Consider the following 22,856-nt stretch of genomic DNA (forward strand, 5'->3'; position numbering starts at 1 on the left):
CAGTGGAGGCTGCAGCATCTCCAATCCCAACACTGGTGGTCTGTGACATAGTTATGTGTATGGTTCCTTTTATCTGTCCTGCATGTTATAGGTGGTTCTTTTATTTGGGCCCACTCTGGGTTACACTTTGGGTTTGTCCAAGTTTTGAGCTTTTCCTTGCAAGAAACAACTACAAATTCTTATGCTGCCTCTTATTTCAAGGAGTTTGATCTTGAAATCATGCACTGAGTATTGCAAGACACAGTGAAAACCCTTAAGGCTGCGGTGACAAGCAAGTGGGTTTTATATGTCCTTTCATATTTTTATCAGCTTTAATTGTAAACATCTCATGTCTCCCAGAATCCCTAATTTACATAAATACTTTTTTCCTCTTTCTCTTTTTACCCTAAGTTCATACTTTAGTCAAGATCATTTTTTCGTGTAAATTTTCTGGCCTTATACCCCATACACTGTTGTGGCTAGATGTAGATACCTACATTTTGGTACGTAGCAGGATTCTCCAGCTTCCTTACCCTATGGAACGTGACAATTCTGGCCCTTGTGCTGAGTTGCTTCAATGTTCCTAAACTCAGATCTGATCAGCTGATGGGTAGTTTTAATGTACCCAGTGCTGCAGAAGACTTTTGGTTACTCAAGTTAAGTCAAACTAGCACAGAATGTATTATTTAACAGCTTTGGGGAGTTTGTCACATCAGTCTGTGTTGGACTGCCTGGTGTCACCTTGCTGTCCCAGGAGACAGAGCAGCTGAGACCTTTTCCATCTCTCTTAATCTCTATCTGAAGCAACAGCTGAAGGTTGCAAGCCTAGCCCAAGTGTGCTATTCTGAATGGTGCTGCAGAAGCTATGGATGTGTGAGGTACCCAAAACTGCCGTAACACTGTATAAATGTCACTCACTCCTTTGTTGTCATTCAGAGGCTGTCAGTCTCTTGCAATGCCAAAATACACTCTCTGGGAGGCGGTGTCATAGTGCTCTAACTTTTCCTTGTGCCTTGTCGCTGAACAGGCAGCCCAGCAAAGGCTTTGACCACTGTCACTTTGGCTTGGGTTTAGAGGTTGAAAACCTCTGCTCCCCATTGATTTATTTGTATAATATCAGCGGGGATGAGATAAGGACCCACTTTTTCATTTGCCCTTCTCACCACGGCTTATAGCTCAGCAGGAGTTGGAATATGGGCTACCTCTTCTCAGCCCAATTCCTCCGTGGCGTAGTCCTGCAGTGAATGCTCTTTTCATGCTGCCCCTGCTACAGCCAGATACAATAGCAGTGAGTCTGTGACACACAGCAAATGATATCCTTTACTATTGTAGGTTAGATATAAGGAAGAAATCCTTCAGTGGTGAGTAGTGAGACACTGGAACAGGCTGTTCAAAATAGTTATTAATACTCTATTCCTAGCAGTGCTCAAGGCAGGGTTGGACTGGGCTTGGAGCAATCTGGTCTAGTGGAAGGTGTCCCTGCTCATGGCAAGGGGTTGGAACTGGATGATCTTCAGGTTCTTATTCTGTGATTCTAAGCTAATTTAAAAAACTGTTTGGAGGATGCAATTTTGCAACGTTCTGTCATTATTTTTATTGGCCCAGCAAAACCACAAATCTTTGAAAGCCACCTCATAGCATTTGTTTACCTGTTTGCCTCCATACTGACATGATGGCTGCCCAGAACATTTATCCAAGGCAAGAGAGAGTCCCTGCAACAACTAAACTAGAGAAGATCAGCAATGTTCTCCTATAACATCTGAAAAATGGCACATACTGGCACAATGAGCTACTAATCCAGCTGTTGTGCATCTGCCAGAACCAGAGCTCAAACACAGATTTATTCCTTTCTGAGGTCCAGGCTAATGTCTACTAAAAGATGCACTTTCTTTTCCTTTTAGGTTAAGTAATGGTTGCATGAACCCGCCCACGTTCTTTCTAGCTTGCATTATTGGGAGGTGATGAATAGGACTATCACTACAAACCCTTTTTTTTTTTAGTTAAGATTTAAAATTGAGATATTACTGTCAGGAAAATACTGATTTTTAATTTGCTTTCTACAAGTGGCTGTACCAGCCCCCAGCATTTTAAGAGACAGCCTGTATTTGGCTGTCATATAACAGGACTTTCCTCTAAGAACTGAAATGATGCTCATGTTTTGCTTACAAGCTAATCAGAACAGCAGACAATGTTTAAAAACGACATTTATTATGACGTTTTGCTAAACAGCAGATGTGTTTTTGCTCAAGCATGTAAATGTCAAGGAGCAGAGCACCTAGCAACCAGTTTGCAAGATATTTTCAGCATGCAAAGAAGGTTCTTTGAGCCTGTTGGCAGATGTGCTTCCCTTCGTGCTAAATAACTGTCCCAGCTGCAGCCTCAGGTAGATGGGTTGTCTTTCTCACTTGTTCTAATTAGTAATCCACTTAAGGAAATAATATTGCAGCATGATAGGTGTGCTCTAACCAGATGTCTAATAACTAACCCAGGTTTCTGAAACCAGTCCAGAGACCTTTCATGAGGGGAGAGTGGTAGGATAGCAACCCTTCAATATTAAATCTTCATGTCGTAACATGAGAGAAGGCCTGATGGTCACCAGTACATTCTTCTCTCCAAAGGAAGGATATGTATCGCCCCTGACAAAAGTTTCTTTGAAAAACTTGTTGTAACAGAGATCCTGCCTTTTCCTGAGCAGGCAGAAAAATCACTGTCCCTATTAGCAGGGAGACATTTGGTTCTCCTTTTCTTCATGACTAACCTGAATTTTCCCTTTCACTCTGTCTTCTACTTACCATGCGTATGGAGAACACATGAGAACTGCTCTTGTGGTTCAGAGCAAGGGTTTATCCTACACCACAGTCTGCCTCCCAATAGTAGTCACAGCAAGATGCTTGAGGAAGAGTGTGAAGAAGATAAGGATATATGATATATGATGCTGTCAGTTACAAAAGCATGTCCAGATCCATTTTGGTTCACAGGATTTTCTGTGTGTGTTGTGGCTTCTCTATTTAGTAACTTGCAGTGGATTGCTCTTCTAAGTTCTCTATTTGATTATTTGTCTGCTTACAACAGTTTTTATGGTTTTGAATGCTTTTACATCTTGTCCTTTCTCAGATGGTTTCTCTTTAGACAGAACATTAATTTCATCTTCTCTCATAGGTCATGTCTTCTAGACTTATGATCATTTTCAAGTTAATCTATGCCTTTCTTACAGCATAGTTTCTTATGCTGGCCATATTACATCAGCCAGGCCTTCACCCACACTGAATATGTACCTTCTTTCTGTCCCACTTGTATCTTGCTGATCTCACTAGCGTACTGTGTTTTCTGGGAAGTGTGTTCTGTTACAGATAGCATAATCAGAATTTTTGGCTGTGATTTAAATGGCGTCTGTGACTTGCTTTTGAAGATGCTTCTATTCTCCTTGAGCTAAATGGGACACTAAGGTATTCGTTCTTCAGATGTCTGTGTATGAACTCTGTAACCATGGAGAATATTTATACATCTCCATCTGCAACTGAGACCCATTCTCATTCTTACTGAGGTTATTGTTAGCAAGTACTGACAGTGCTTCCAGGAGTCTTAACTTCTGCTGAAAGTGACCTTTTCTTTTTGGACTAGGCAAAAGGTTTTCCCAGGCACAAATTCCAGCCTGTCCCTGCAAGTTTAGAAGGGATGCTCTTCCTCCTTATGTAAAAATAAGAGTCTGTGCTTCCTCCACCTACTGTCAACTAAGTGGTGTGTTCCCTACAGGTTGCATGTCCAATGTGTGTGTGTCACTATGTGACAGTGCAGTACATTTAGTATCGTGAGTAAAATAGGAGAAGGAAATCTTTGGACCTCCTCTTCACATTTTTATATATTTTGTTATGGGAAACATCCTGTAAGTCTCAGATGACTGAATGACTGTAACAATACTTAGATGTATAACTTCTGCTTCCTAAGCATCCTTTGAGCAAATAACTGTCAGACTTCAGTGTTGTAATAGATAAATGCTTGGATGTATCTTCCCCCTGCCCAAATGAAATCAGCAGTCAGAAAACTCTGACTTGGTACCAGTCAGAAAACTTTGGCATTATTCTGAATGCCGACAAAATCTTGTTTCTCAGTGAGTGCAGAGTTCCTCCCTGTTGTCAACCAGTTGGTTGGAACGAGGGTTAATAAATGTGACTGTTTTGTGGGTCCTGGTCCTCAGCAAGTACTCTATCCTGGCTCTTACAGCCAGCCCAGCAGCTGAGAGTCTGTCCCTGACGTTACAAACTCTATCACCATTCCTTTCAATCCAAATCTTATTAGCTTTCATTTGCAGAGAGGTTACCCTGTCATGGCAAAGATCATGAGCCATATTTTTCAGATGCTGCTACTGCATAGCAGCCGAGTTGGCCAATGTATCTTTAATTTCCTTTTGGCATCCAGCCAGAGGGAACATGCAATGAGCAATTTCCTCAAACATAGTATCAGTAGGAAATTCATCTTGTTCTGAACCAGCTACGTGATCTAAGCAGGGGCCAGTATGATTTTCGGCTTTAATACTCTGAAATAGAAATTGGAATATAAAGTCATTCTCAGTACTTGGATGTCTGCATTTCCCCTAGGGGCATTTCAAGTGATACAACTGATTCCTTATCCTGACATTTTCTCAGAATTTCCATATACTGTAGCCATTAGTAGGTTGTTTACAAAGTACTGTGAGGTTTACCAAACGTGTGCAAATATTTTATTTCAAAGTAAGGAGAGACAGTTTAGAAAACAAAAGCAAACCAGGGAGGATGGTGTTGTATTCCTGAGTCTTTAGAGTCGGCTCCTCCATTATTAATTGACCTCCTTAGTTTCTAATCCTGATATCCACAAAACCACTTCTATTTTCCCAGCACTTCCTTCACCTGACACTAAATTTTAGTGTTTTTATCTGATTCTTATCTTTACCTTACTTTATCTTCCCAGTTGCTAGATTGTTTGAGTATCTCAGCTTTCAAAACCATTCCTCACACTCTATTCTTCCCATTACTTTTTTTCAAGTGGTGGAAAGCTGCATATGCATTACTTGGAAGAAAAAATCTGTCCAAGTCATTGCAAGACTTCTCCTGAGCTAAAGATACCTGTACAATCCTTAGCTCCTACTCTACCTACATCATTGTATTTCATCCTTCCCACTGAATTTTTCTCTGGTACTTTTTACTATTGTAAACCCACACTCTATGAGTGAAGATACAGGACTGGCTTTACTGTGACAAGTTTGCAGTAGCTGTTACCACAACTCAGTGGTTGTTTTCACCTCCTCCATCCCTTTCTCTCCCTTCAGGTTGGATCTTTTGGGCTGAGACTCGCTGCCAGGGTGAATCCTTGAACCGGTTGGGTGTTGGAGACAGTTGTCTTATGCAGAAATTCATGTAGGAATGTGTTTTTTACTTCTTGCTTCCTTTGAGGCTGCTGACTTGATTCTTCCATATTTGTTTTATATTCTGTGTACATTTTCCAACTCAGAGTTAAACCCATATCTTTCTTCCATACATCTTTGTAAAACTTTTGTGAGATTCTCGCTATTCTTCATGATTGTCTCTGAATGTCATATATGTTTTTGACAAGGGATGTCTAAGGTAACCCAGAACTCAAGGTGAGGCTGCCAACATTCCCTTTCTCCTATCATAAGTTTGAGGTTTTCTATTTTGTGTTTCATTTTCCTCTCTACCACTGTCAAGCCAGTTTTATTCAAGCAGTTTGGCTGCCCTTGCTTTGCTTTGTCCTCATTATTTTTGGAAATAGCTCCAGCTGTTTTAGGAGTTGTTAATGATATTGTTTCTTCAAAAGGAGCATGAATTCAGTAAGCATGCAGACAGGGCTTCTCTCCATCTGGGATATAGTAGCCATTGACAATAAATGATAAGGTAAAAATAAACACAAAACAAATCCATCCTCTCTCATTGGGTTAGGGTTATTTCAGTAGCTGTGGCTTCTCTTTAGGACAAGAGAAAATCTAAACCCTACCTCTCAGCAGTGCCTAATTGCAAGCCATGAGGGAATGGGGAGGAAGAAGGGGGTTTGTGCTGCTGACAGTTTCCTTTACATTCAGCTATTGTTTTAAGAACAAACATAGAGAGTGTGAAGCATTCTAATGGCACAAATCCTCAGAGGAGTGGAGTAATTGTGGTTTTCAGCTCTTGCAGCACAGTTGTGATCAAACTTGTCAGAGTTCGCATGATTCCCAGTGAGAATCACATTACACATACTTGGTTCTCTTTTGCAGAACTACCTCTGGTCTACAGAACTTTCTTGTCAATGGCAGGACATAATTCTTTCATTGCTTTCACTATTAATGTCATGCTAGATAAAGCCTATGTCTTATCACTTTTTCTCTCAGAATTTCTGGGATTGGACTTGGATGGAGAAAAAAATACCAGAAAATGTAAATGCCACAAAAGTAATTTGGGAAGCAGAAGAAATGAAGCTTGGGAAGCTTTCAGTCCTTTTTTCAGTAGCCCAGACTTTGGACACTTAGTTCGGTCTTTTGACATTTGAGGTTTGCATGTCTGCTTGAGCTTGCCAGTCATCTTCAAATGTTTTTATATCATACTGTGTTACAAAGATGTTTAAAAGAACATTTTGTAAAGTGGTATTGGAAAATGATAGGATTCCATTAAGTCACTGATCAGGATTAAATCAATGACTAATGCTTAAACTTTGTTACAAAATTAACTCTGAGCTCGAGGCAATAATTACTCGTTATTTTGAATATGATTGAGAACTCTGATAATTTGTAGCCCTCGGTGCTGGTGTGTAGTGTTGACTCAGGGTCAAAGCTGTCCAATATGAGCTAGCTGAAAATCTGTCACCCTGGTATATATGTGTGGGCAGGGTGTTTTGTTCATATGATCATAGCTGTTAACGCAAATTCTTGGTGAGAGATTAGGAGGAATGATGGAGAGAGGATGCCTCTTTCAACACATCACTGAGCCAAAGCCTACCCTGGCTGAGATTTAGTGGTTTTCATTCTTTTAAACCCAAAGCAATTATTTGTTAGCACTTGAACAGGATTCAAATGGATTTATAGCCATTTGCTGCTATGTGCACTTAAGGTAGAGGAGGTACATGAGAAGGTGGGAAGAACAGGCAGCTCCCATATATGTAGCAAACTGAATGTCAGTGGTATCTGTATCTTTAACCTCTTTGTTTATTACTGTAGCAGCAAGGAAATGAGACATCTGCTTTCACTGATTCAGAAATATCCACATCACCCACCAACTGAGAGAAATTGCAAGAAAAATAATGGTGAAAGTGATGTTTTGCACTCTCCAACTCTCAAAATAAGATAGCAGCAGTGACACTAAGGGACACCTGGTAGAGCAAACAGTGGTCTTTTCATTTCAAAGAAGCCAGAACTGTCCCCTTCTCTTTTCTTTTTGCATAGAATCATAGAATTGACTAGGTTGGAAGAGATCTGTAAGATCAAGTCCAACTGTTACTTCAGGACTGCCAAGACCACCACTAAGCCCTATCACTGAGGACCTCATCTACATGGCTTTTGAATGCTTCCAGGGGTGGTGATTCCACCACTACCCTGGGAAGCCTGTTCCAATATAGTCCTTCCTTACCTGTAGGACTATACAACCTGAGAGGCTGTATTCCTTTCTTCACCTTCCCAGGCAAGTCAGCCTGGAAACTGGGTCAAAGCTAAGCCTGCCACAGGAGATTTGAGCATGGGGGTATTTCCTCATGGCATCAGACAGCTTTGATCCAAGCCAGTAAAAAATGGCAAGTTAGAGTAGAGGAGAATCAGTGATTTGCAACTAGCAGTATCTCTCACCGAGTGTTACAGTGGGTCAGTATGTCTGATGGCAGTGACGAATCTCATTCCTTATGCTTACAAAAAAATTAGGTGTATGAATGTTTAAAGTGTATTCTAATGGTGCCCATCATTTTATTGTACTCAAGGTATATGATCTATTGCACACAAGCTGTGTGACTGTGATAAGACTTCTACTGTCTTGGTTTGAGCTGCTTAGTGCAACATAATGAAAGGCTTGGGTTTTGTCTTAGTTTAACCCAAGAGGTTTCTGAGAAGAACTGCCAAAATAAAATTGAGTATAAACATTAGTACTGTAAATATTCTATATAAAACATGTAGAAAAAATGCTCTTCAGGGACTTGCATGAGTAATCAGTTCCTTTCTAATTAAAAAAAAAAACCACAAATGCATGAATTTAAGTTTTCAAAGTAGGGAAAGTTAAAATTTCATGCTATTAAAGATCTTATCCACAATATACGTGCTTTAATGCATTTTAATCAATCATCTCTATGATGAAAAGCTTATAAATCAAGCAGTTGCCCTGTACAATCTCTGTCTACATGGCTTTGCTTAGTTCACCACTGCCTGTTTCATCTCTTCAGGAATGCAGCAATACTCACTGTGGCAGTAAATGATACTTCTTATAGACCTTGTATGTTGTGATTTTCAGCCCTTTTCCCTCCAAGTTATTTGATTCTTTTTTCCTTCCTTCCTTCCTCATTGATGCACAATTTGTTTAACAACGCTATTATTTTTTATAACACTGCAATTTTGCTTAGTTAATTTTATTGTCCTCCAGTCACTTAATGAAAAAAAGCCATTTGGCTTTTAAGCAGAGCCTTGTGTGTTGATATTGCTTTTGTTTACTGGGTTCTTGTCAGCAAGTTTTCTTCATCTCTGTCTTGTTGAGCTGAGAACTCTTGCAGAAAAGCTTGAGCTCCAAGGGGTGGTCATCCTCATCTTCCCTGGTGCACAGGCATAATACAGTTTCCATACACTCTTCTGAATACTTAACTTACTCATCCAGCTTGCATGAAACCCAGTTAATATTTGCCTTGCATGCCATTAGCGGTATTATGGTTCGTTATGCTATTTGCCTTCTCTGTTCTTGATATTTGCACATGGATATTTTTAGTAGTTTTTTTCATAATCTGCTTTTTCTCCTGTTCCCCTGTCTGCTTTTTATTTGTTGGCTTGCAGAAGCAGAACAAGCCTGCCTGAGTGCAGAGGAGAACGTCTGTGCTGTATGCACAGCTACAGAAGAAACAGCTATTCTTTTGTTACTTTTTCCTAGCAAAAAAGTGAGCTTTGGAAAAAAGAAAAATACTTCTCTTGAAGGATCTGAATTTTGTTTGAAAAGTCACATTAACTGCCAGAAAATGTCAAGCTCAGCTATTTGGGTTGTTGACGTTCCCAATAGAAACAGCTTTGGGTTTTGGGACAAAGTGTTTTCCATGTAAGATTGCTGTGGGGATTGGTTCCTCAACACATGGGGCACTGTATGTAGCTGAATGGGCAGGACACATCATACTTTCAAGAAAGGCTTGACATTTTGTGTAGTCTTAACTGTGTTTCATACTGTGCGGTGGGCTCTTAAGAGCTGCATATTTGTTGATATGTGCTTCCAGGAGTGCCTGTTGCTAGTGTTTCCAAGCACAGGGATCCAAGTCAAGCTCCTATTCAAGTCGGTGGACCAGATCCTGAGCTGATGGAAAGGGTTACTTGTGTATACAGAGACAACAACTCTATCTGACCTGAGGGTCTAGATTCAGGCTTTTTATCAATGTTTTGCATTGAAGCAGAGTGATAAGAGACATGAAACCCATGATCACTCTCATATTGGCTGCTGGAAATGGCTGATACTGCAGTACACAGCCTAATTCAAAAGCAGCTTGAATGAGTTTTTCCCCATTTGTAATTTGATGACACTTTCAGAAGTGCAGAACAAGAAATGCAGAGCTATAAGGAAGGACTTTTCTACAACTGTAGTTCCTTAACTGCCAGTAAGATGGCTGCAAAAGGCAAACCGTAAGACTGCTAAAAAGTGTAGCTCTACTGGGAGGTAAATAGAAAGCTTACCCATTTTCTGGTGAAAGTTTTGGCATTTCTGCTTCAGTGCAAACTGGTATTTCTCTGCTGACTATGAATTTATGGTAGATATTTTTCTTTACATGCTCTGTTGGCCTTTGGGTTCAGTTTTGTTTTTCATTAGATCACAAAAGACTGCCACGAAAGGTAGGGTAAATTACATGACCATATTTATGATTCTGCCATAAAATACCTAGGTATTTTCAGTGCAAAATCACAACACTTGTACACTTCTATTGAATTCCAGGTCACATTCTTTGTTCAGACTTTGGAAACCAAACAAAACTGGAATTATTTTAGAGGCTTTAGTTCTTTTTCTACATTGGAGGCATTATGCTATTCTGCATCAGTCCAGAAGTGATCCAGCCTAGTAAATGGTCTCAATCAGTAGCTACTTGGGTAGAACTCAGGGAAAAGAGTGTGTGAAACAATATGTGCCTAAAATATCTCTCCCTGTGTATTTCTTTTTAGCTCTTGGTAATCTGGTGAGTACTGTTTTCCACACTGTCTGGGCCATCCTGATTAATATCCACTAATGATGAATGAGTCTAATTTCTTCTTCAGCCTATTTATATTTTGGCTTCCACAACACTCAGTTTTGGAGAGCTCTGGAATTATATGAAGCATTGCATAGGGGAGAAAAAGATCCTGTTTATTTGTTTTCAGTTTGTTGCCAAGTAATTCTGAGTCCAAGCACAGGAAACACAAGTCTCTCAAGCCTCTCAAAAGCCATTTCACATTTGGGCCAAACTCTCCCAATTCCCTAATGCTGAAATTTCACATATGGTTATAAAGCGCTCAAAACTAGTGGTCTTTCAGTAGTACCAGTACTACTAAAACTAGGGCTTTAAATCCAAGTTTTAAATAATGCTTTAAATGTTGTATCTGGTTTAGCTAATTGGTTTTGACACCGTAGATATACCAGTTCTTATAAAGGAAAATATTCTGTTATGGTGGCAAAGGGATCCTGTGCTCTGTTGTGGAGTTCTCAAGGGAAATCTGTAGGAGATTCATTGTTAGCATTGACTGTGAGGGTTGTTAGCTTTTAGGAGATTGATTGATATTCTGAAAATACTTATGCCAAATGGTAAAATGCAATTAAAGGTTTTGAACAAGTCACACCATCCATTCTGCAAGCAGTCACACCATCCATTCTGCAAGCATCAATGTTTTATTTTGCATTGCATTTTCCTCTGCCAATTTTGCTTTTCTTCCTCAGAAATACCTGCTCTGGTTTAAATAAAAAAATAAAAAGGCAGGGGGAATAAGTCAGCTCTGTCCTCCGGGTGCTGTGTGATAGATGGTACAGTTTGTGTGTGGCTATGATGATGAAAAGCAAGAGCATGTCCCAGGAAAAACTGCATGCAGTGGGTCATTGTTGTACTGTTTGTACACAGCCATTTGACTACAGTTACTGCCTTAATACGATATGATAAGACAGAGAACCCATTTAACAGTCCACTGTGAGCAGTGATGACGGCCTTTGTGTGCTGCCAGAGTAAACTCAGATCAGGGTTTAGTTAGGCTGGAGGCTACTACATCTACTGAATCTTTTCCCTTGGTGGAAAGAGTTGGTGGCTTTGTGCCTTTAAGGGAAGGAAGTAGCATGAAAACCAAAATAAAACGTGAGTGAAGGTTGCTGACAGCAGCATAGGAGGAATTGGCTCAATTCAGTTTCATTTTGTTTGGTGGTTTACTTTATAATTACAGCTCTTTTTTACTTAAACCCCAAATGACTCCATAGGAATAGAGCAAGTGTGCTACTAATTAAAAACAAAGGAACAGAACAACAAACTTGGGATGACTCAGTTCTGTTGTTTCTAGATGCCATTGAAGTCAGAAACCTCTAGTAAGAATAATGTGTTCTTTTCTGTAAAGATATGCTTATGTACCTTCCTGAATTGTGGCCTCAACAGTTACTTCACACAGATGCAGAGATTTATAATGTTTGTTTATTTACTTTTGTACTGATATTTTTCAATCAAGATTGTATTTGCTAAGCAAGGTTTTGTTCAGACCATTGTCTTCCTAAAATAATTTGCTGTATTTCAAGAGAGGTGGGCAGGTCTCAGTACGACTGATGTGCTTTTCAACTTGGAGTAGAGCTATGTGTTTGGACATGTTTGTGCTGGTGATTCCTTTCAAAAGTCATGCAGCTCTATTTCAAGAAGTAGGACAGTGTGTCTTCCTACAAAGAAAATACAGCAGCAAGGTAGGTATAGTCTTGGTTTTCTCTCTGATGTTTGTTACTTGTCAGAGATGTACTTTTTTGCCATTAGGGGGTGTAACAGCAATCAGTCATAGCACACCAACTGGTTTTGGTAGCTTGTGACCTTCCTACTAACAGATTTCACTGAGTTTGTATGACCTTCTTGCTGGTTGCAGCATTGTGAAGACTGTATAGATCACACTAACCTTTTGTTTCACGATAGATGTTCAATGTGGAGTGGTCAATTTTGTTATCTTGAGCAGGACCTCAGTGTTCCCTGTACATCTACAGCTGACATGGTATTTCCCAATACTATGGGAAATCACTGCCTGTTTCACCCTCGTCAGTTGTAGGGATTCCCTCCTCTGGAAAGAGAGAAGCCAAAACTGTCTAATTTAGGTACAGGCAGACAAAGGCTGGTCAAGCAGAATTATTGCTCCATTTCACCTTGAGAATGCATGCAAGCCTGGTCCTCTCCCCAGTGCAGAACTACACATCAGTCCTGCAGTAGAAATAGGAATGAAACCTTGAGTTAACTAGAAACTCATCCTTCCCCTTGCATCTTCAGTTTGCTGAAGTTACCATGCACCGTTGTTCTCTGATAAACCCAAGCCCAGCCTTATCCTGGAAAATGTAGCTATTAAAGCTCTAAGTTGAAAGTGTAAATTTTAAAATGCCAAAATAAAGCTGCTTTTGCAATTCTGATAGATTGACAAGTTGTAAGCAACTGAAACCTGCATCTTATAATGGGAAATGTTGATCAAGTCTAGTTGCCGTAATTGTAAACTGGATTGCATATGGTCCCTTGTAAGAATAACAGTAATGGGGTTAAAGAACAAATCTACAGTGGTCTCTTTTTCTGGTGATAGAAAAATCCTGCTGGTTTCAGGAGTTATGCCCATGCAGTCTGTGCAAAGACTGAACCACCAGAAATGGCATGCTCATCCTTTTCTCATCCTCAGGACTTCTGTAGCTACAGCAGTGTTTGTAGCTTCTTTCTGACCCTTGCTTGGAGAGGCTCATTCCCTTTGCTGTGCCCAGAAGTTTTCAGCACTGCTCAGTGTGAGATTTGGGAGTTTTTTCTTTGGCAATTTTCCTTTGTTAAATCCTGAGCACTCTGGCACTCAATAATTTTGTAATTTATTCATGTTTACTTTTGGTTTCCTACACAGAAAATTCAAAGATGCTCTCACTAACATGCCTTGCCCTCTTGGAATTGTGTCCAATAAACCTTCTCTCCCACTGGGATCTCTGGTACAGCCACATCCAAGAGATACTTCTTTGCTTCAGTTTTATTGCTGTCTTATAAAGCTATTCTGTGTTTCTGCAGGTAGTGCTCTCATTTGGGCTGCAGAAATACTGCTATCCTCTTCACTAAGTGGAGCACAGAGTTTAGCAAAGATTTTTCTTCTTCTCTAGCCCTATGCAGGCTGTTGCTACTTTCACACTATGTAGCTACTCTTGTTGAGTCAGATTTATACACTCAAATTGTTACAGGACTTTGTTAGAGCTTCAACCTGCACTGGATCTGGTCCTTCATATGGGAAGCCTGAAAGTGTGAGCTGCAGGTGTCCTTCCTTTGGGATCCAGCAGCTTTGCAGGTTCCCTCCAAAGCATGTAACCTCGTGCGTGCATCAAAAGGAGTTGCCTTGGAAACGGAACCTCTGAGCCTTCATTTAATTTCAGAGGAGCAGAAGGTCATATGCCGAGTCAGCAGAGCTCTGTGTCAGGTACTAACAGTGGGGGGAGACTTAGTAAGGCCAAAGGTACTTTTGTTTCCAAATGTCAGGAAAATTGAAAGCTATGTGAGAAGCAAATGATAAATTTCCTTGTTGAAGATAACAGCTGAGCCAAGTGCTTTGTTTTCATGAGGGATGAAGAATCAGTTTGCCAGGAAACTTCCATGTCTGTACCTATTTACTCATGCTGCTATCCCTGATAGCATTATCATCAGTGTGGTCATGGGGACAGGTCCTCATGTCCCTAACAGAAAAGGTAAGAGAGATGTAGCCTTGCACATCTCCAGCCCCGTGTAGCTGTGAAGAATTACACTGAGACTAAGGAACAGTCACAAAAATTGCACCATGGTTTTGGCAGGTCTAAATACTGCTGCTCCACAAAACATGTTTAATGAACCCCATAGCTCAGCATGGAGAGGTGTAACCTCACGTCCATAATTCTTTTTTCCTGCCTTTCAGTGATTTATTTTGTGTATCTGATAGCAAGTGGGACTGTTAAAATGCTGCTCAATTAAACACAGCTACTTAGAAGGTGAGCATACTGCTACTGCATACAGCCAATACCAGAGACCTTGTCAGGAAGAGCCCTGGTGGCTGACTAAGGTGTAGGTGGTCAGCTCTGTGCTGATGGTGTGAGGAAGGGGACATCTGGTTGTTATGTCATGGGATCCTGCTTACAACTGCCTCTGTATGCAATTAGCATGTCTAGCTGTTTGAGGTTGGTCCAAAGGGATCAAGAGCACTCAGCCCTCCAGCAGCACTGTGCAGAGAGTGAAAAGCCCTGTTCTCTCCTGTCCTTTTTAGGCATTCTGCTCTAGTTTTTATTGTTCTTAGAGGAGAATTAGTGAGAAGTGATTTGAAGGCCATATAACTAAGTTGTATGTGCACAAACCAGCAAACACTGGAGGAGAAAGGTGTTAAGGGGGAGAATGCTCTTAATGTCTTCTCAGTCTGCTGACTCACACCTACCTGTCTAGTTGAACTAGAGCATTGGCATCACACTTCCATTACTGTTCTCCAAAATTCTGATAGCTTATGGCTCCCTGCCCTGGACTAGAGGAGATGGAAGAAATAGAGGGGGAAACACAGACTGACTTGGAGCCATCTCTCTATCAGTTTACTCATATTTCATTTGGCCATCAACTTGATATCAACCTAGCCCTCTGCCTGCTGTTGCTTATGATGCCTGTTGTCCTGCTTAACAAACAGTAGTGAGTGTGGATATCATTTAATCTGCCACTGTTCATCCGACACTATTTCTGATGAAGAGTAATTTCCTACCCCATAATTTTCTGTCTCTCCATGTGGATTGGCAAATATAAAAACAAGATCTGGGTTTCAGTTCTGTAATTGGGAAATATAAAAACAGATTCTGAAGGAAACAAGCACACTTGAAACCACCTTAAGAGCAGGCAGTGAAGTTGTGGGTAACAGTCTGTGCTTTACAAAGTCCTTAACAAATAGGAGGTTGCTCAGCACCTACGACTATTACATCATGGGTTGACGGAGTTTGTTGAATCTGGGCAGACCATTTTATTCAAAACTACTTTGCTATGAAACAGACAGGTTTCTAGGTCATATTATCCCTGAGGGGTAACCAGTGAGATGAGAAATAGTTTTGACGAGAGAACAAGCAGAGGCTATCTGTTAGTGACTGCATATTGGTTCTCCTGACAATGGCTCTTGACTCAGCTGTGACATTTAAAATGAAAAACTGGAAAATCCCCAGACAGAATAGCAGCCATAATCACTTTATATATGGTACAAAGAGGATTGGAAGAAGTCAATCTGTTGTTGTGTTACTCTCATGTTAGGACTAATTAGAAGAACAAAATATCGAGTGTTCCTGCTCACTCAAAGCCCTGGTTTATTGCCCTACCAACTGCTGTGCTTTGCCTCCCTTCTTTCTTGATACAACCATGACTGAAGTAGCAAGTTTACCCATGGAGAATGTGTGCAATTGGCCTGCTGTGGTCATGAGGATCAGCGAAAGCTCTGCTGGGTTTCAGTTCTGTAATAGGGAATTAAAAGCCCCTTGTGATTCTTTCTGTCACACTGTGTCTTCACGTTGTGTTGTGCAAATCCATGTTGCTCCTGACTGCCTCTGCAGTTCAGGTCAGTCCTGCCTGTCAGGGTAGGTTATGCCTTTTCCTCCACAGCCATTATGTGATTGCTGTCAGGAGCCCTCCATGCAAAATAGTTCCTGGCATGAAGCATGCATGGCTCTGAGGGTCCTGCTCCATTTGAATAGGCATGGGACTTTCTGTAGCAATGTGAAAACTTACATGCTGGGTACATCCTCAGGGTCTTAGTAACCTTACTATACCAACAAGAGAATGAAAAGGAGCTTCAGGGTAACTGTGTACTAGGCTCACTTAACTGGGAAAAGAGAAAACTGTACAGAGCAGTGCCTCAGATCACCAAGGTTTATAAAACCTCTGCATGTCCTCATAATCAGGTTGAGGTTAAGTGGGATATGTGTAAGAAAAATCCTCCTGGAGGTGATCATTATTTATAGTTCCTTAGGTGCTGTTGCTAGAACAGCCCTATTAGGCAGCTACTGTATGCAAAAAGGGTCAATTTCTGACAGCTTGAACTACATGCAGTGCTGCTGTGCTTGGGGCATGAGAGACTTCTGCAAGGCCAGCTTGATGCCTTGTTATTTCTTCTAAGTTTTGCTTTGAAGTTCCTAGGTAAATGTACAGACTCCTGATTACCGTTTTCTTTCATTTGCAAAGCCAAGGAATGGGAGAGTACACTCTGCCTAGTTCTTAAAAAGGAATATCAGCACTATTTTTGTTTATAGTAACAAGGTTGGTTTTCCCCTTCCCAATTTTTAATGAAACAAGCTTATGTAGCACAAAATCATACTTGGAAAGCATTTTAATTCAGCTTGATTGGAGTATGATGAAGATCTTAAAGTTAGGTGTGTAGACAGAACTGGAAGCAAGAATTTTCCAGTAGCATTATCTTTTAATGGCTGTTTCTATTTTCGTCCTGAATTCATTTGCTTAGAATAATAGCTGAAGTCTTATGCAGTATGTGGAGAAAGAATCACTGATGGTTCAGTTAGCAGACAAAGGGATAAATATTCTAAATTTCATGGAGACTGTTAGATGAATTTGTTTAGTGCCAAATCAACATTTTGTTTGGTTTTAGCTAGGAATAATTAAGCAGGATTGGTGGCTAACAAGTTACCATCAAGCTAAAGTGAACCACGGGCAGAATAGATGAGTTCACACTGAACAAAGAAGCAACATCACTGTCAAGTATCTTGATTATCTCAAGATAATCAGTTATTCATCTTCTGAGGTATTATTCTGTGTTTCAGAGCTTGAAACTTTTAGGGCAGCAATTTAGGCTGAATACTCATGATAATAAGGACAAGGATCTGAGCCTCTTTGTCTACAGGATGCATTGAAAAGAAGGTTTTTGTGTTGCTTATGAAATATGTATACGGTAGGGGATATTGAATTTTTATTGGGTTTCAGTATATTTACAGTCATTTATTTTCTTTTTCTCTCTGCAGATAACCCTCCATCTGATGTATGAAATTTAGATGGGCTTTTAAAAGATTTTGGGCTACATAGCAGGTTGAAGAAGCTACAAGGTAAAATCTGTCTTCTGGTGGTTTTGGGTACATTTACATGGTCTCATAAAACAAGTGCTGTCTGTATGTGCAGCTGTAATAAGACCTTCAGTTTGATTTTTCATTGGTCAGGTATATTATTTGATGTTCTGAAGATGAGCTCCGATGATTAGTTTCTTTTCCTCTCCTCTATCTCATGCAGAGATCATTTTTTATTACTTATCCAGCACAGTCTTCTGTTTATTTGACAGCACAGCTGCTGGTATTTGCTCCATGAAACCAATTGTCTTCCGAAGGTAAGTGCCTTGTGCTCGTTGTTTGTATAATGACAGCTTTCCTGCACACTTATACTCAGGTTCATAAATGCATACTGTTCAGAGCTTCCTACTATAGTCATTTGCAAAGGAAAAATAAAACCAGACCAGTCAAAGCTCTCTACAAGCTGTGAGTAGAGCTTATCCATGTAATGAGATCACTTTGAAATGGATGCTACTGAAAAATGCATGGTGTGTAACTAGCTGCCATTTCCAAATGTCACTGAATTCTTTGCCCTTAGAGAGGGACAGCAAAGAGGGGATCAGGTTAGCTTTAAATTTAATACAGCTTTCTCTCGTGGTATATCCAGGCTTAGAGCTCAGAAAGAGGAAATGGATTTGATTCTCTAAGTTTTTTTTTTATTAATCTTGCAAGATTAATCTTGCTAATGATTTGGGTAAATTGTTAAATACACATTTGCATTTATTCCCCCTGTATCTTTTAGTAGATTTCACTTTTCTTAATGGATTGCTGAATAGCAACTGAACCAATTGCAATAAAGTGGACCATGAGTTTCATCAAAAATATATTGGCTTACCATCTTGTGTCAAGGCAAGAAATGAGCCTGATTTTAGAGGTGGTTTATAAAGACCTAAAAGGAGATACAATGAAAGCTCATAGGGCAGGTGTGGTGGGGATAGTTGTGCAGAATTGAACTTTCCAACTCTTTTCTGCAGCACGATGCCAAAAAAGCATCCCATGGCTTTCAAGTGTAGGAAGTGCAGTTGCTTTGATGGTATTACACACGTACACTCCCTTGATTAACATATTAAACAAAGATGTGCCACCTTTTCTTTGCATTGGCATGCTCAACAAACCAGTCAGTACCAGTGATGTATCCTTAGTTAGCTACAAAGATACAGGTATGGATATATATGCATACAATAACCTAAAATACATCTTTCCTGACGTCTGCCTAAGAAGCCTATTCTTAATGACTTTTCCCTATTCCAAGAAATTTCCAATGGCTGTGTAAGGCAAGCTGAGCAAAGTGTTCATCTTTATCAGTACTAGGAAAGTGTTATGTTTCCTGTCTCAACAGACAGTGTGAGGAGTTAGTCCTTTGCTTCTGGGTGTTCCTTCACCTTGTCAAGCCGTTTCTGCCTTTTGAAGAAGAAATGAAAAATCCTAGTTTGCAGGAGAATTTTTTTGTTCCTATGTAGGCCTTATTTGGGGAGCAACTTCCTTAGTGGAAAACAGCTTGGAGGTCTGCCCGGCTCTTCTCCTTTAGAAATATCTCATAATATTGTCTGAAGAGGCTCTTTCTTTAGAATAGACTAAGTAGAATAGTTGATAATACACTAAAACTGATGTTTAGATTAGATAGCTTGTGCAAGAATAGAATCTTTCATTTAGCTTGAATGTGCTTTAATGAGATATTCTATAGGTGATTGGGTCCTTTGCTTTAAATAGAAGGCTCCAAACTGTGGAATCGGCTTTGATCCCTGCTGCCCCTGCTCCCCCCGAATGAGGTCTGCTTTGGCCAACACAGCAAGAAGGGAGACTACTTGTGGAAGGGCCATCATTGTGAAGCATGGCAAGAATCTCTGACCCAATGTGTGAAGTGGCCCCCCAGACAAATGTAATTTCGATAACACAATGCTGATTTATAATGTGCTGCACTACTTTGTCTTGCTCAGGATCAGGGTGCCAATTTGTAAACCCACAAAGCATTTTGATCGAAGCTGATGGAGCAGACAAAAGCCATAGGAAAGGAGACAGGAAGGTAAAATGCCTTTTTCTGTCTATGGACAAAGAGAGGAATAAAATCTCATTGTCCTGAATCCTGGCCCCATGTTCTGCCTTAAGACTGCTCTGCTAGAATCAGCTCCCTTGAGACAGCCCACATGTCATAAATCTCAGATCTGACTGACTTTTTCCTCATCCCCTCTCTCTTCTCTTGGGCTGGTTGAAGCACACAGGGTGGAGGTTAATTCATCTTCCACAGTGGGAAACGGCACAAGATTCCCAAGTGCTTGCATTTTCAGCAGCTCCCTAGATAGTCATGCCTGCCCAGTACCAATGTCACTGACTCCAGGGCTTCTCTGCTCATTCTCTAATTCTCTTTAATCACACAGGGCAGTGTGAGATGGCATTCAACTTCTTAGCTTGTTTTTCTTGTTAGCCTTTCGTGCTTGATTCAGATATTTTGAAGTTATGCAGAGACCTTAAATGTTTTGATGACTTGGAAAGAGAGCAAGACACGCAATTAAGTGCAACAGATCCATTCCTGTGAAAGAAGGACCTTTTAGTTTGCCCAGCCAGGAGCTGTAATTCAAGCAGCACAACAAATTAATACCTCATTGATGACTTCTGTGGTCTGGGGGTGTATTAACTAAAGCTGTTGTGCACGTCAACAGGAAAAGAAGTATGTTTGCATCGAATAGCGGAGAGCTTGCAGAGTTGGAGGCTAGTAATTGAAATGTAAACACTGAATTACAGTCATCCAGTCTTAGGAGGGATGTGTATGAAGAAGCAGTCTTACTCTAATCTAAGAGTATTTCAGACTAGATTGGAAAAAGGCAGTGGAATGCTTCAGGAGGCTTGTAGAAATGGTACTGTTCAGCATCTTCCCCAGGGCAGAAGTGGGGCAGAAGAAAAAGGCTGTTTATGACCCTTTCCACATAAAGGGAGATATCCCCCCCACACACACACGTACACTGTATTTGGGGTTTGACAAGTTTTGGTTGAATCCAGTGCTGACATCTCTGAAATCTGGCTTATAGGGATGGTCCAGCAGCTGGAGCACTATGTCGTTAAAAGATGACTCTGTAGATGTTCAGCTGCAGGACAGAGTAACCTCTGTGATTTCTGGAAAGAACTGCCAAGGCAGGGGATCAAAATGTGATGATGTTTTCTGGTTGGGGAGAGTTCACTGGTATTGGTATTACTAATGCCTATTTGAGAGTGGGGACTCTGTGAGCCTTGAAGGGCAGTTCTAGGACCCTGCTAGGTATCTCCTGTAATTGCTCAGTATGCTGTCCAGTTTTCCTTTCTGTTTCATGGCCTATAGGCTCCATGGCAATAATTCCATCTTGGAAATGCTGCATGTTGGTATTTACAGATGGGAAGAAAACCCGCAAACCCCAAAATTCTTTTATCTTCCAATGTAAATGAGGAACTTCTCTTCTTTTTTTTATACTTCTGGCTACCTGTAACCAGAACAAGTTCAGCTTCTTCTCTCCCCAGTTAGAATCTGAACTTTTATGACTTATGGGTTTTGATTTTTCATTCTAATTCAGTGCTGCTGTCAGGAAATAGAAATGTGGTGTAGCTGCTCTCAGGTGCCAGGCAGCTGTTATGTCAGTGGGTAATGCAAAAGCAAGGATGATTTTTAACTTCATATAAATCACTGAGGGCTCAGAATTCTGCTAGCATTTGGCCCTTAAAAACTCTTGCCTTCAATCTCTCTGTACCAGCTGGCAAAGAGAAACAGATCAGGAGTGCAGGCACGTTTGCATTTGCCACCATTACTGGATGATGAATAAGGTGTCAGGTGAGGTTGTATACTTGGAAAGCAAATTGGAGGAAAGCAACCCTATAAGAGGAGCCAGTCCTTCAGGAGGAAGACAGTTGCTGAAGGAGAACAAAGCTGCCATTAATTCTTTGCAAAGTATTATTTCTGAGAGTTAGATTTCTGTGACAGAAATTAAGTGGTAATATAAAAACATTCCAGATACTGGTAATTGGATAAACATCTGTTGGGGGGTGGGGGATGGGAGGTAATCTATGAACAATATTTTCCTGTTTATATTGATCTCCATCAAAAGTGTATTTCTGCCACAAGCAAATTTTCTATTGACCGAGACACAACAAATCCCATAAATTATTTGGTAGTAGGAAAAGATAAAAAAAATATTAAATATCATGGAGGCAGAGGTTTGCTATTGCAGGAATATTTTTCTTCTGAAGCTAGATTGAAACAGCTTTCACGTAAGAATTAGAGCTGACCTATCTCTTCATGCAAAAACTGAAATATGGTCTGGATGCTTTGCTGTAATGTCCTCTTTTTAAATGTGGTCTAAGTAAAATTACAGCCCTACTGAAATAAACATAAAAGAATAATTTTTCTACCCTTTCAGACACTTTTTGTTTTTCTTGGGCATGAGGAAACTTTGATAATTACATTGAGTTATGTTGTATTTAATGTTAGAAATGTTGATTACGTTCTTCCCGAGCAGGTTGTGTATACCTCCTTAAAGAACAGATGTTTATACAAGAACTAAAATTATCTCATGACAGGCTGTTTGGATCAGTGCAATTAGAGACCCATTGCATACACAGAGAGCTAAGTCTCATATGGTTTAGTGTGAGGTGTCCCTGCCATTGGCAGGGGGATTGGAACTAGATGATCTTGAGATCCTTTCCAATCCTAACTATTCTATGATTCTATGATTCGATGGATAGCTGTTTTAATGCATTGGTAATGAGCATATCTGAAAACATGTATTATTGCCAGGATAGTTTCAGAGTGCTGTGACTGACAGTTGGAAGTTGCTGAGCTGATTACCTGGAGCATTAATGCATTGCCATCCCTTAACCCAACCTTGGCACTAAACCAGAGTAGTATTACTATTTCATAAGATACGCTTCTGATAGCAAAACATCTTGAATACAGATGAGTAGAGGAGAAATGAGAAACGCAGTGTGAGTCAGATCCTCAGCCTTTGCAAATTGGCCCCACTGGGCCAAGGAGACGTGTTGCTGTTTTGCCTTGCTCCTTTGAGAGCTTCCCACTGGACAGGTGCAGATGAGGAAAGCAGTTTTCTCACACTGTAGGTTGCAGATGAAAAGTATCAAAATGTTCAGCACACATTTTGAAGCCAGAGGCCTGGGAAGCCAAGCTGGTTGCTGCTGCTCCCAGGTGCAAAAGTACTGTTCGAAAGTGGGAGATAACTGTGACTGCACCCCATCTCTCCAGTTCCCTTTGAAGCAGCCCACTAAGGCTCCATATCACTGTCTCAGCCCTTTCTCTTGCTATTCAGTTTGTGTCACAGAAGTAGCCCTGCACAACCTGGTTTCCGTAACCTTTTCACTACATAAGAGGAAATCTAGATCTTAAACTGGCTGCTTACATGAACACAGGAGCAGCTCTAGGGCTTCAGGAATGCAATCCAGTTGAGACACTGTGTCTATATCCATGACGATCCCTGC

The sequence above is a fragment of the Melopsittacus undulatus genome, chromosome 3 (assembly GCF_012275295.1).
Source record: "Melopsittacus undulatus isolate bMelUnd1 chromosome 3, bMelUnd1.mat.Z, whole genome shotgun sequence".
NCBI classification, from domain to species: Eukaryota; Metazoa; Chordata; class Aves; order Psittaciformes; family Psittaculidae; genus Melopsittacus; species Melopsittacus undulatus.